The following is a 10,000-nucleotide window of genomic DNA, read 5'->3' as shown; positions in this document are numbered from 1 at the left end:
TATATATATAAATATTATATTATATATATATAAAACTAATGGAAATACAATTAAGTATCATGTTGACCACGGCGGCCAAACATAAACCCTACCGTTAAAATTAAATTAAATTAGCATAACAGTATAGATGAGTGATTTCCATTTCTTTAATTTTAAAAATTACCATGTGCTCTTTGGGGGGTGTGGTTATCACTTGTCAACCCAGAAGGCCCCAGGTTCGAGCCAGGTAGCACAATTATTTTACCTCCCATGAACTGAGAACATATTTGGTCTGTCGTTATAGAATTGGAATAAATCAATATGACCGTTCAAAATGTGCATTTGAGTAAAAGAAAACATGAAACTAAGCTTCAGACATGAACCTACCGTTAAAAGAAGAAGAACACTATATTACTAGTGGATATTGCAAATTCAGTAACTTTAAATTTATTTTCCCCAAAATCAAATGCAATTTTTAAAAAGATAAAACGAGAGTTTCTTCTTGGTTATAGATATTCTTTTATGACAGACCAGATATGTTCTCCAGTAGATATACGGGGGAAAAACGTTGGGAACCGGGGCCGAACCTGGGACCTTCTGTGTGTTAGACGATTTTATAACCACTACACCATGAGCACATTTAACATTTTTATGGTAGCAAAATCTGAAAAACGAAAATCTCAAATTCCTTTAAATATTTGTGTGTGTGTGTGTATGTGTGTTTTGGTGTGTGTGTGGTGTGTGTGAGTGGTGTGTTTTATTTTGGGTGTGTGTATGTGTGGTGTTGTGTGTGTTTGTATTTTGTGGGTGTGTGTGTGGCGTTTGTATGTGTGTGGTGTTGCGCTTTTGTGTTGTGTGTGTGTGTGGCGTGTGGTGTGGTTGGTGTTGTGTGGTGATGTGTGCGCGCGGTGGTGTGTAGTTGGGGAAAAAATGTGGGTGTGTTGTGTTTGTGTGTGTGGTATGTGTGGCGTGGTATGTGTGTGTGTTTGTGTGTGCGTGTGTATGTGGGTGGCATGTGTTGGGGTTGTGTGTGTGTGTGTGTTTGTGTGGTGGTCTGCCTGGTGGTGTGTCTGGGTGTGTTGTGTTGTGTGTGTGTTTTGTTTTTGGGTGTGTGTGTGTGTGTGTGTTTGTGCGTGTGTGTGTTTTTCATATTTATAATATATAATATTATATTATATATATATATATCATCTTAAACAAGAGGAAATTAAATTTTTTTGGTCAGTAATGAGAAGTAATAGATTGAAAAAAAACTTGCTGCGGGGAAAGGTAAAGGGAAAACAGAGGAAGAGGCAAACCGAAGACAAGACTGAGCGACAATATAAAGATTTTTGGGGGCTGTCTGGAAAATGGAAAAAAAAGCTAAGTCGGTTTAGGGCGAAGGATGGTGGAAGGTCCAGGGGGGTGTCAAACATGAGAACCCGTTTTTGTGATGATGATAAAAATATATATAATATTATTATTATTTTAATATATATGTATTTATATATATATTTTTATATGGTGTGTGTGTGTGATAATGTATATATATAAATATGATATATATATATATATATATATATTATAATATAATTATAAAATGTGTGTGTTGTATGTGGTGTGTGGTGGTGTGTGGGTGTGTGTTGTGTGTGTGTATCTAGAACGTAACAAATATATTATAATTAGCATAACAAATGGAAACTACAATTAAGTATCATGCTGTGCCCCACGGGGGCCCAAACGAACCTACGTTAAAATAAATTTAAAAATTAGCATAACATATAGATGAGTGATTCCTTTTCAGTTAATTTAATAATTCCCTTTGGCTCATGTGTAGTGGTTTCACTCTGTCTAAACACAGAAGGTCCCAGGTTCGACCCCTGGTAAGCCAATTTTTTACCTGCCAAATGAGAACATATTTGGTCTGTCTTTATAGAATTGGGAATAAATCAATATGACGTTAAAATGTGCTTTGAGAAAAAAAACGAAACTAACTTCGACTGAACCTACGTTAAAAAGAAGAACACTTATTATAGTGGATATTGAAAATTCAGTAATTTAAAAATTTATTTCCCCAAAAATCAAATGCAATTTTTAAAAAGATAATTCGATGTCGATTGTTGCTATAGATATGTATTTTACGACAGAGCAAATATGTTCTCCAGTAGATATATCGGAGGGAAAACAGTTGTGCTCACCAGGCTCAAACCGGGCCCTTCTGGTTTTAGACAGATTGAAAAACCCAACCCATGAGCACATTTTATGATTATTCATGGTAGATTATATATCTAAAGAAACGAAATCATCAATATACTTTAAATAGTGGGGTTTTGGTGCGGTGTGTGGTGTGTGGGTGTGTGGGGTTGGGGTGTGTGTGGTGTGTGGTGGGTGTGCTGTGTATGTGTGCGTGTGCGTGTCGTTGCGTTTGCGGTGGTGTGCGTGTGGGGTTTGCGGTGCGTGTGTGTGTGTTATTTTTTTGCAAATTCGAAAATTTCAAATTATTTTCCTAAAAAATCAAATGAAAATTTTTAAAAAAGAAAATTCGATTTTTCTCATTTTTGTTATAGATATGAAATATGTCTTTTACGACAGCCCAAATATTTTCCATGATATATCGGGGGGAAAAACAGTTGTGCTCCCGGGCTCAAACCTGGGACCTTCTGTTGTGAGACAGAGTATAACCATAACCATGAGCACATGTAATATTTTCATGGTACTTTATATATCGAAGAAACGAATCATCAATATACATTACCAGGGTGGGGGTGTGTGTGGTGTGTGTGTGTGTGTGGTGTGTGTGTGTGTGTGTGGGGGTGTAGTGTGCGTGTGTAGTGTGCGTGTGGTGTGCGTGTAGTGTGCGTGGCGTGTGTGGTGTGTGTGGTGTGTGTCTGCCTTGTGTGTGTTGTGTGTGTGTGCGTGGTGTGGTGTGTGTGAGTGTGTGTTTTTGTATTGTGTGGTGTGGTGTGTGTGTGTTGTTGCGTGCGGGTAGTGGTGTGTGTGCGGGGGTTGGGTGTGTGTGGTGTGTGTTTTTGTGTGTGTGTCTCCCTGTGTGTGTGCCTGGTTGTGGTTGTGTGTGTGTGTGTGTGTGTGTGGTTTTGTGTGGTGTTGGGTGTGTGTGTGTGTGGTGCGGTGTGTGTTTTATTACATTATATATTATTAAATATATTTTATATAATATGTATGTGTGTGATATGTATATATTTATATATATATATATATATATAATGTGGGGTTTTGTGGTGGTGTGGGTGTGTGTGTGGTGTGTGGTGGTGTGTGTGTGTGCGTTGTGTGTTTTTTCACACTATATATATATATATATATATTATTATATTATAATGTGTGTGTGGGGGTTTTTGTGGGTGTGTGGTGGTTTTTGTGTGGTTGTGTATTTAGAACGTACAAATACATATAGTTATATTAGCAAAACAACTGGAAACTACAATTAAGCATATGCTGTGACCCAGGGCGGCTAAAAAATGAACCTACCTTTAAAAAAATTAAATTAAATCAGCATAACAGTATAGATGAGGTTTTTCCTTTCAGTTATATAAAATTACCACGTGCTCAGGTGTAGTGGTTATCACTTTTTCTAACACAAAAAGGGGCCCCGGGTTTCGAGCCCTGGTGAGCACAATTTTTTTTCCCGCCTGAACTGAAAACTTTTTTTGGTCTTCTTTATAGAATGGAATAAATCAATCTCATCAAAAGGGTAGTCATTTTTGAGCACCCGGGACCTTCCACCATCCCGCCACTAAACTCGTCTTACGCTTTTTTTTCCCATTTACTATCGACACCCCGAAAAATTTCTTTGATTTGTCGCTCGTTTGTTTTCGGTTTGCCTCTTCCCCCTTTCCTATCACCCTCCCGTCAGAAAATTTTTTTCAATACTTTTCTTCTCATTTCATACCAAAAAACTTTATTTCCTCTTTTTCAAAATGTCCCAAAATCGGTCTTTTACAATTTATTTTTTTTCAGCACTTCATATTCGTTTCTTTTGTCACCTAATATGCGTACTGTCTGTAAAACCACATTTCAAAACTATTGATCTTTTCTTTCTTCTATTTCAAACCCAACCCCAGAACCATATGATGCAATTGGGAAAACTAATGAGTTTAATCCCCCCCGCTTTGTCCGAAGGTAATGCTTCGGTCTTTCCAGATGTTTTGAGAGCCCAAATTTTGGCGTTTTTGGAAGGGAATTCTTCGGCAAGATTACTTTTAAAACTTCATGATTTGTTTTCTTGGCATTAAGAAACAAGCCAGCCTTTTCGCTTGCTTCTATGACTGTTTAAAATGTGCATTTGAGTAAAAGAAAACATGAAACTAAGCTTCAGTATTTATAAATGAGTAACATAATGAGTAAAATCAAATGCAATTTTTAAAAAGATAATTTAATGTTTCTTCATTTTTGTTATAGATATGTAAATAACTCCAAACCAAATATTTCTCCAGTAGATATATCGGGGGGAAAAAAGTTGGCTCACCAGGGCCGAACCCGGGACCCTTTTGTTGGGGGAGACAGATGTAAACCACTACACCACGACAATATTGATAATGATGGTAGCATTTTTATATCTGAAGAAACGATAAAAATCAATATACATTTAATCGTGTGTGTGTGTTTGGGTTTTTGGTGTGGTGTGTGTGTGTGTGGGTGTGTGTGGTGTGTGTGTTGTGTGTTGGTGTTTTTTTAATATTTTATAATTTTATTATGTATATATAATGTGTGTGTATCTATTTAAAGTACACATACATATATGTGTATTTATAGTAAATTAGCATAAAACATGGAAACTACAATTAAGTATCTGCGGACCACGGGGCTCAAAAATGAACCTACCCTTAAAATTAAATTAAAAATTAAGGTTTAAAAGTATAGATGGTGACCATTTTAGTTAAATAAAAATTATCATGTGTCATGGTGTGGGTTATCAATCTGTCTAACACAAGAAGGTCCCCGGTTTTTGACCCTGGTGAGCACAATTATTTTTACCTCCTGAATGAGAACTATTTGGTCTGTCGTTATGAAATTTGGAATAAATCAATAGACTGTTTAAAAATTTGCATTTGAGTAAAAAAAAACATGAAACTAGCTTTTGTTTTTTATAAAAAGGAACTACATTTCTAGGGAAATTGCAAATTCGTAACTTTCAAATTATTTTTCCCAAAACAAATGCAATTTTAAAAAAGTAATTTGATGTTTTTTCATTTTTTTATAATATGTAAATGTCTTTTTCGAAGACCAGATTGTTCTCCAGTAGTGGTGGAGGAAAACAGTTTTTGCTCACCGGGCCGAAAGGGGCCTTTTGTGTGTGAGACAGATGTGATAACCACTACCATGAGCACATTTATATTTTAATCAGGTAGCATTATATATCTAAGAAACATAAACATCAAATACATTAACACGTGTGTGTGTGGTGTGTGTGGTGTGAGTGTGTGTGTGTGTGTGTGTGTGCGTGTGTATGTGTGCGTTTCGTGTGCGTGTCTGTGGGTGCGGGTGGTGTGCGTTGCGTGGTGTGTGTGTGGTGTGTGGTTTTTTATTTGCAATTTAGTAAATTTCAAATTTTTTCCCCCAAAATCAAATGCAATTTTTTAAAAATAATTGAGTTTCTTCATTTTTGTTTTTTAAAATGTAAATATTCTTTTCGACGGACCAATATGTTTTCCCGTCGAGGATCGGAGGGAAAAAGTTTGTCACCGGGCCGAACCCGGGACTTCTGTGTGTTTGACGTTGATAAAACCCCTACACCATGAGCACATGTTATGATTAGTCATGGGAGCATTATATATCGGGAAAAAGCGATAATCATCAAATAATTTCACGTGTGTGGTGTGGTGTGTGTGTGTGTGTGTTTGTGTTTTGTGTGTGGTGTGTGTGTGTGTGTGTGTGTGTGTGGTTGGTGTGTGTGTGTGGTGTGGTGTTGGTGGTGTTTTTTGTGTGTGTGTGTGCGCGCGCGCGCGCGCGGTTTTGGGTAGTGCTGTGTTGCGCGCGCGGCGTGTGTGGTGGTGTGTGTGTGTGGTGTGCGCGCGTGTGTATGTGTGTGTTGGGTGTGGTGTTGTGTTGTGTGTGTGGTTTTGGGTTTTGTGTTGTGTGTGTGTGTGTGTTGTCGTGTGTGTATGTGTGGGTGTGCGTGTGTGTGTGGGCGGGATTTTGTGTGGTGTGTGTGGTGTGTGTTTTGGTTGGTGTGGTGTGTGTTGCTTGTGTGTGTGTTGGTGTGTGTGTGTGGGTGGTGTGTGTGTGTGTGTGTGTGTGGTGGTGGGGGTGTGTGTGTCTGCCGGTGTGTGGTGGGTTGCTGTGTGTGTTGTGTGTGGGGTGTGTGTGTTTCTGTGGTGGGTCTGGTGTGGTGTGTGTCTGCCTGTGGTTCGGGGTTGTTTGTTGTCTGCCGTGTGTGTCTGCGTGTGGGTGTGTCTGCCCGTGTGGTTTCCTGTGGGATGTGTGTGTGTTGTGTGTCTGCCCGTGTGGTGGTGTGTGGGGTGTGTATGTGTGTGTGTGTGTGTTGTGTGTGGTTTTTGTGTGTGTTCCCCTGTGTGTGTGTCTGTTGGTTGCCTTGTGTGGTGGGTGTGTGTGGGTTTTTTTTATACGGGGAACGTAGGAGAAATTATTTGACATATATAGACATTATCGATGCGGAGCAAGGTTGGGTTTTGGGTTAAATCCCGCCCTGGCCCGGTACCTCATTGAGGGGGGAGGGGAGGAAGATGAAGGGGAAAATGAAAAGAAGAAGGGGTAAATGAAGGGACATGACCCAGTATATATGTGGAAAACAGTTGTTGCTTCATTTTAGATATGTAAATAACTCTAAGTCTTTTACGACAGACCAAATATGTCTCCAGTAGATATATCGGAGGGAAAACAGTTGTGCTCACCAGGGCTCGAACCTGGGACCTACTGTGTGTGAGACAGATGTGATAACCACTACACCACGAGCACATATATTAATAATTGATGGTAGCATTATATATCTGAAGAAACGATAATCATCAATATACATTAATACGTGTGTGTGTGTGTGTGTGTGTGTATGTGTGTGTGCGTGTGTGTGCGTGTGTGTGCGCGTGTGTGTGTGTGTGTGTTTATTTATATATCTATATATATGTATATATGTATATATATATGTGTGTGTATCTATTAACGTACACATACTTATATGTGTATTTATATGTATATATTAGCATAACAACATGGAAACTACAATTAAGTATCATGCTGTGACCACGGCGGCTCAAACATGAACCTACCGTTAAAATTAAATTAAATTAGCATAACAGTATAGATGAGTGGAGGCCGCGGTGGCCGAATGGTTAGAGCATCGAACTCAAGACTGTCACGACGGCAATCTGAGTTCGAGGGTTCGAGTCACCGGCCGGCGCGTTGTTTCCCTTGGGCAAGGAACTTCACCTCGATTGCCTGCCTAGCCACTGGGTGGCCAAGCCAGCTCAAGTCAGTGTCGGGTAAATAGAGATGGTGACTCGATAAAAAAAACACCGGGCGGAAGGCAATGGCAAACCACCGCTCTAAATTGCTAAGAAAATATCATGGAAGCCCATGATCGTCAAGCCCGCGGTGGCCAAATGGTTAGAGCGTCGGACTCAAGACTGTCACGACGGCAATCTGAATTCGAGGGTTCGAGTCACCGACCGCCGCGTTGTTCCCTTGGGCAAGGAACTTCACCTTGATTGCCTACCTAGCCTCTGGGTGGCCAAGCCAGCCCAAGTCAAGTGCTGGTCCCAAGCCCGGATAAATAGAGAGAATGATTACCTAAAAGGTACCACCGGCACTCTCCGTGGAAAGGAACTGGGGACCCTACCACGTACTCACTCCAAGAGCATCACAACATGAAAGCTTCAATTGAGTATCATGCTGTGACCACGGCGGCTCAGAGATGAACCTACCGTTGAAAGAAGAAGATAGATGAGTGATTTCCATTTCAGTTAAATAATAATTACCACGTGCTCATGGTGTAGTGGTTATCACATCTGTCTAACACACAGAAGGTCCCAGGTTCGAGCCCTGGTGAGCACAATTATTTTTACCCTGCCATGAACTGAGAACATATTTGGTCTGTCGTTATAGAATTGGAATAAATCAATATGACTGTTTAAAATTTGCATTTGAGTAAAAGAAAACATGAAACTAAGCTTCAGTATTTATAAATGAGTAACTACATTTCTAGTGGAAATTGCAAATTCAGTAACTTTCAAATTATTTTCCTCAAAATCAAATGCAATTTTTAAAAAGATAATTCGATGTTTCTTCATTTTTGTTATAGATATGTAAATATGTCTTTTACGACAGACCAAATATGTTCTCCAGTAGATGGATCGGAGGGAAAACAGTTGTGCTCACCAGGGCTCGAACCTGGGACCTTCTGTGTGTGAGACAGATGTGATAACCACTACACCATGAGCACATGTTATGATTATTCATGGTAGCATTATATATCTGAAGAAACGATAATCATCAATATACATTAACACGTGTGTGTGTGTGTGTGTGTGTGTGTGTGTGTGTGTGTGTGTGTGGTGCGTGTGCGTGTGCGTGTGCGTGTGCGTGTGCGTGTGCGTGTGCGTGTGCGTGTGCGTGTGCGTGTGCGTGTGCGTGTGTGTGTGTGTTTATTTATTTGCAAATTCAGTAACTTTCAAATTATTTTCCTCAAAATCAAATGCAATTTTTAAAAAGATAATTCGATGTTTCTTCATTTTTGTTATAGATATGTAAATATGTCTTTTACGACGGACCAAATATGTTCTCCAGTCGATGGATCGGAGGGAAAACAGTTGTGCTCACCAGGGCTCGAACCTGGGACCTTCTGTGTGTGAGACAGATGTGATAACCACTACACCATGAGCACATGGTATGATTAGTCATGGTAGCATTATATATCTGAAGAAGCGATAATCATCAATATACATTAACACGTGTGTGTGTGTGTGTGTGTGTGTGTGTGTGTGTGTGTGTGTGTGGTGTGTGTGTGTGTGTGTGTGTGTGTGTGTGTGTGTGTGTTGTGTTGTGTGTGGTGCGTTGTATGGTGTGTTGTGGTTGTGTGTGCGTTGTGCGTGTGCGTGTGGTGTGCGTGTGGTGTGCGTGTGCGTGTGCGTGTGCGTGTGGTGTGCTGTGTGGTGTGGTGTGTGTGGTGTGGTTGTGTGTTTATTTTTGAATTCAGTAACTTTCAAATTATTTTCTCAATCAAGTGATTTTTAAAGATTTCGATGTTTTTCATTTTTGTTTATAGATATGTAAATATGTCTTTTTAGCGACGGACCAATATGTTCTCCAGTCGTGGATGGAGGGAACAGTTGTGCTCACCAGGGCTCGACTGGGACCTTTTGTGTGTGTGACAGATGTGATACCCTGACCATGGCACATGGTTATGATTGTCATGGTAGCTGTATTTTGGGAAGGGTATATCAATACATTAACGTGTGTGTGTGTGTGTTGTGTGTGTGTGTGTTGTGTGTGTGTGTGTGTGTGTGTGTGTGTGTGTGTGTGTGTGTGTGTGTGTGTGTGTGTGTGTGTGTGTGTGTGTGTGTGTGTGTGTGTGTGTGTGTGTGTGAGTGTGTCTGTGTGTTGTGTGGTGTGCTGTGTCTATATATCTGTTTTTGTGTGTGTGTGTGTTGTGTGGTTGCTGTTGTGGTGTGGTGTTGGTGTGTGTGTGGGTGTGTGTGTGTGTGTGTGTGTGTTTAGTGTGTGTGGTTCTGTGTGGTTGTGTGTGTGTGTCTGTATGTGTGTGTGTGTGTCGCCTGTGTTGTTGTGTGTGTTGTGTGCTGTGTGTGTGTGTTTGCTGTGTGTAGTGTGTGTGGTGTGTTGCTGTGTGTGTGTTGTGTGTGTGCTGCTGTGTGTGGTTGTGTGTGTGTCTGTGTGTTTATACAGGAATCGTAGGATGAAATTATTAGACGATTATATAGACGATTATCGATGCGGAGCAATGAGTGGTGTTGGCTTAAATCCACGCCATGAGCCCGTGTACCTCATTACTGAGGGGGGAGCGGGAGGATAGATGAAGGGAAGAATAGAAGAGAAGAATGGGTAAAGTGAAGGG

At 40.3% G+C, this 10,000-nt stretch overlaps 4 non-coding genes across 4 annotated transcripts; 1 reads left to right on the top strand and 3 right to left on the bottom strand.

Moving 5' to 3' along the window:
- Window positions 1-6,818: 6,818 nt before the first annotated feature.
- On the bottom strand, window positions 6,819-6,891 carry Trnav-cac. Its single transcript has one exon. It is a non-coding gene; the product is annotated as a tRNA-Val (tRNA).
- Window positions 6,892-7,910: 1,019 nt separating this feature from the next.
- On the top strand, window positions 7,911-7,983 carry Trnav-aac. The gene has a single exon. It is a non-coding gene; the product is annotated as a tRNA-Val (tRNA).
- Window positions 7,984-8,298: 315 nt separating this feature from the next.
- Window positions 8,299-8,371, bottom strand: Trnav-cac. The gene has a single exon. It is a non-coding gene; the product is annotated as a tRNA-Val (tRNA).
- A 368-nt stretch (window positions 8,372-8,739) lies between these two features.
- On the bottom strand, window positions 8,740-8,812 carry Trnav-cac. Its single transcript has one exon. It is a non-coding gene; the product is annotated as a tRNA-Val (tRNA).
- Window positions 8,813-10,000: the final 1,188 nt, after the last annotated feature.

Source organism: Penaeus monodon, chromosome 10 (genome assembly GCF_015228065.2).
Source record: "Penaeus monodon isolate SGIC_2016 chromosome 10, NSTDA_Pmon_1, whole genome shotgun sequence".
NCBI classification, from domain to species: Eukaryota; Metazoa; Arthropoda; class Malacostraca; order Decapoda; family Penaeidae; genus Penaeus; species Penaeus monodon.
The sequence above is the reverse complement of the archived record's forward strand: the minus strand, read 5'-3'. Positions and strand labels throughout refer to the sequence as shown.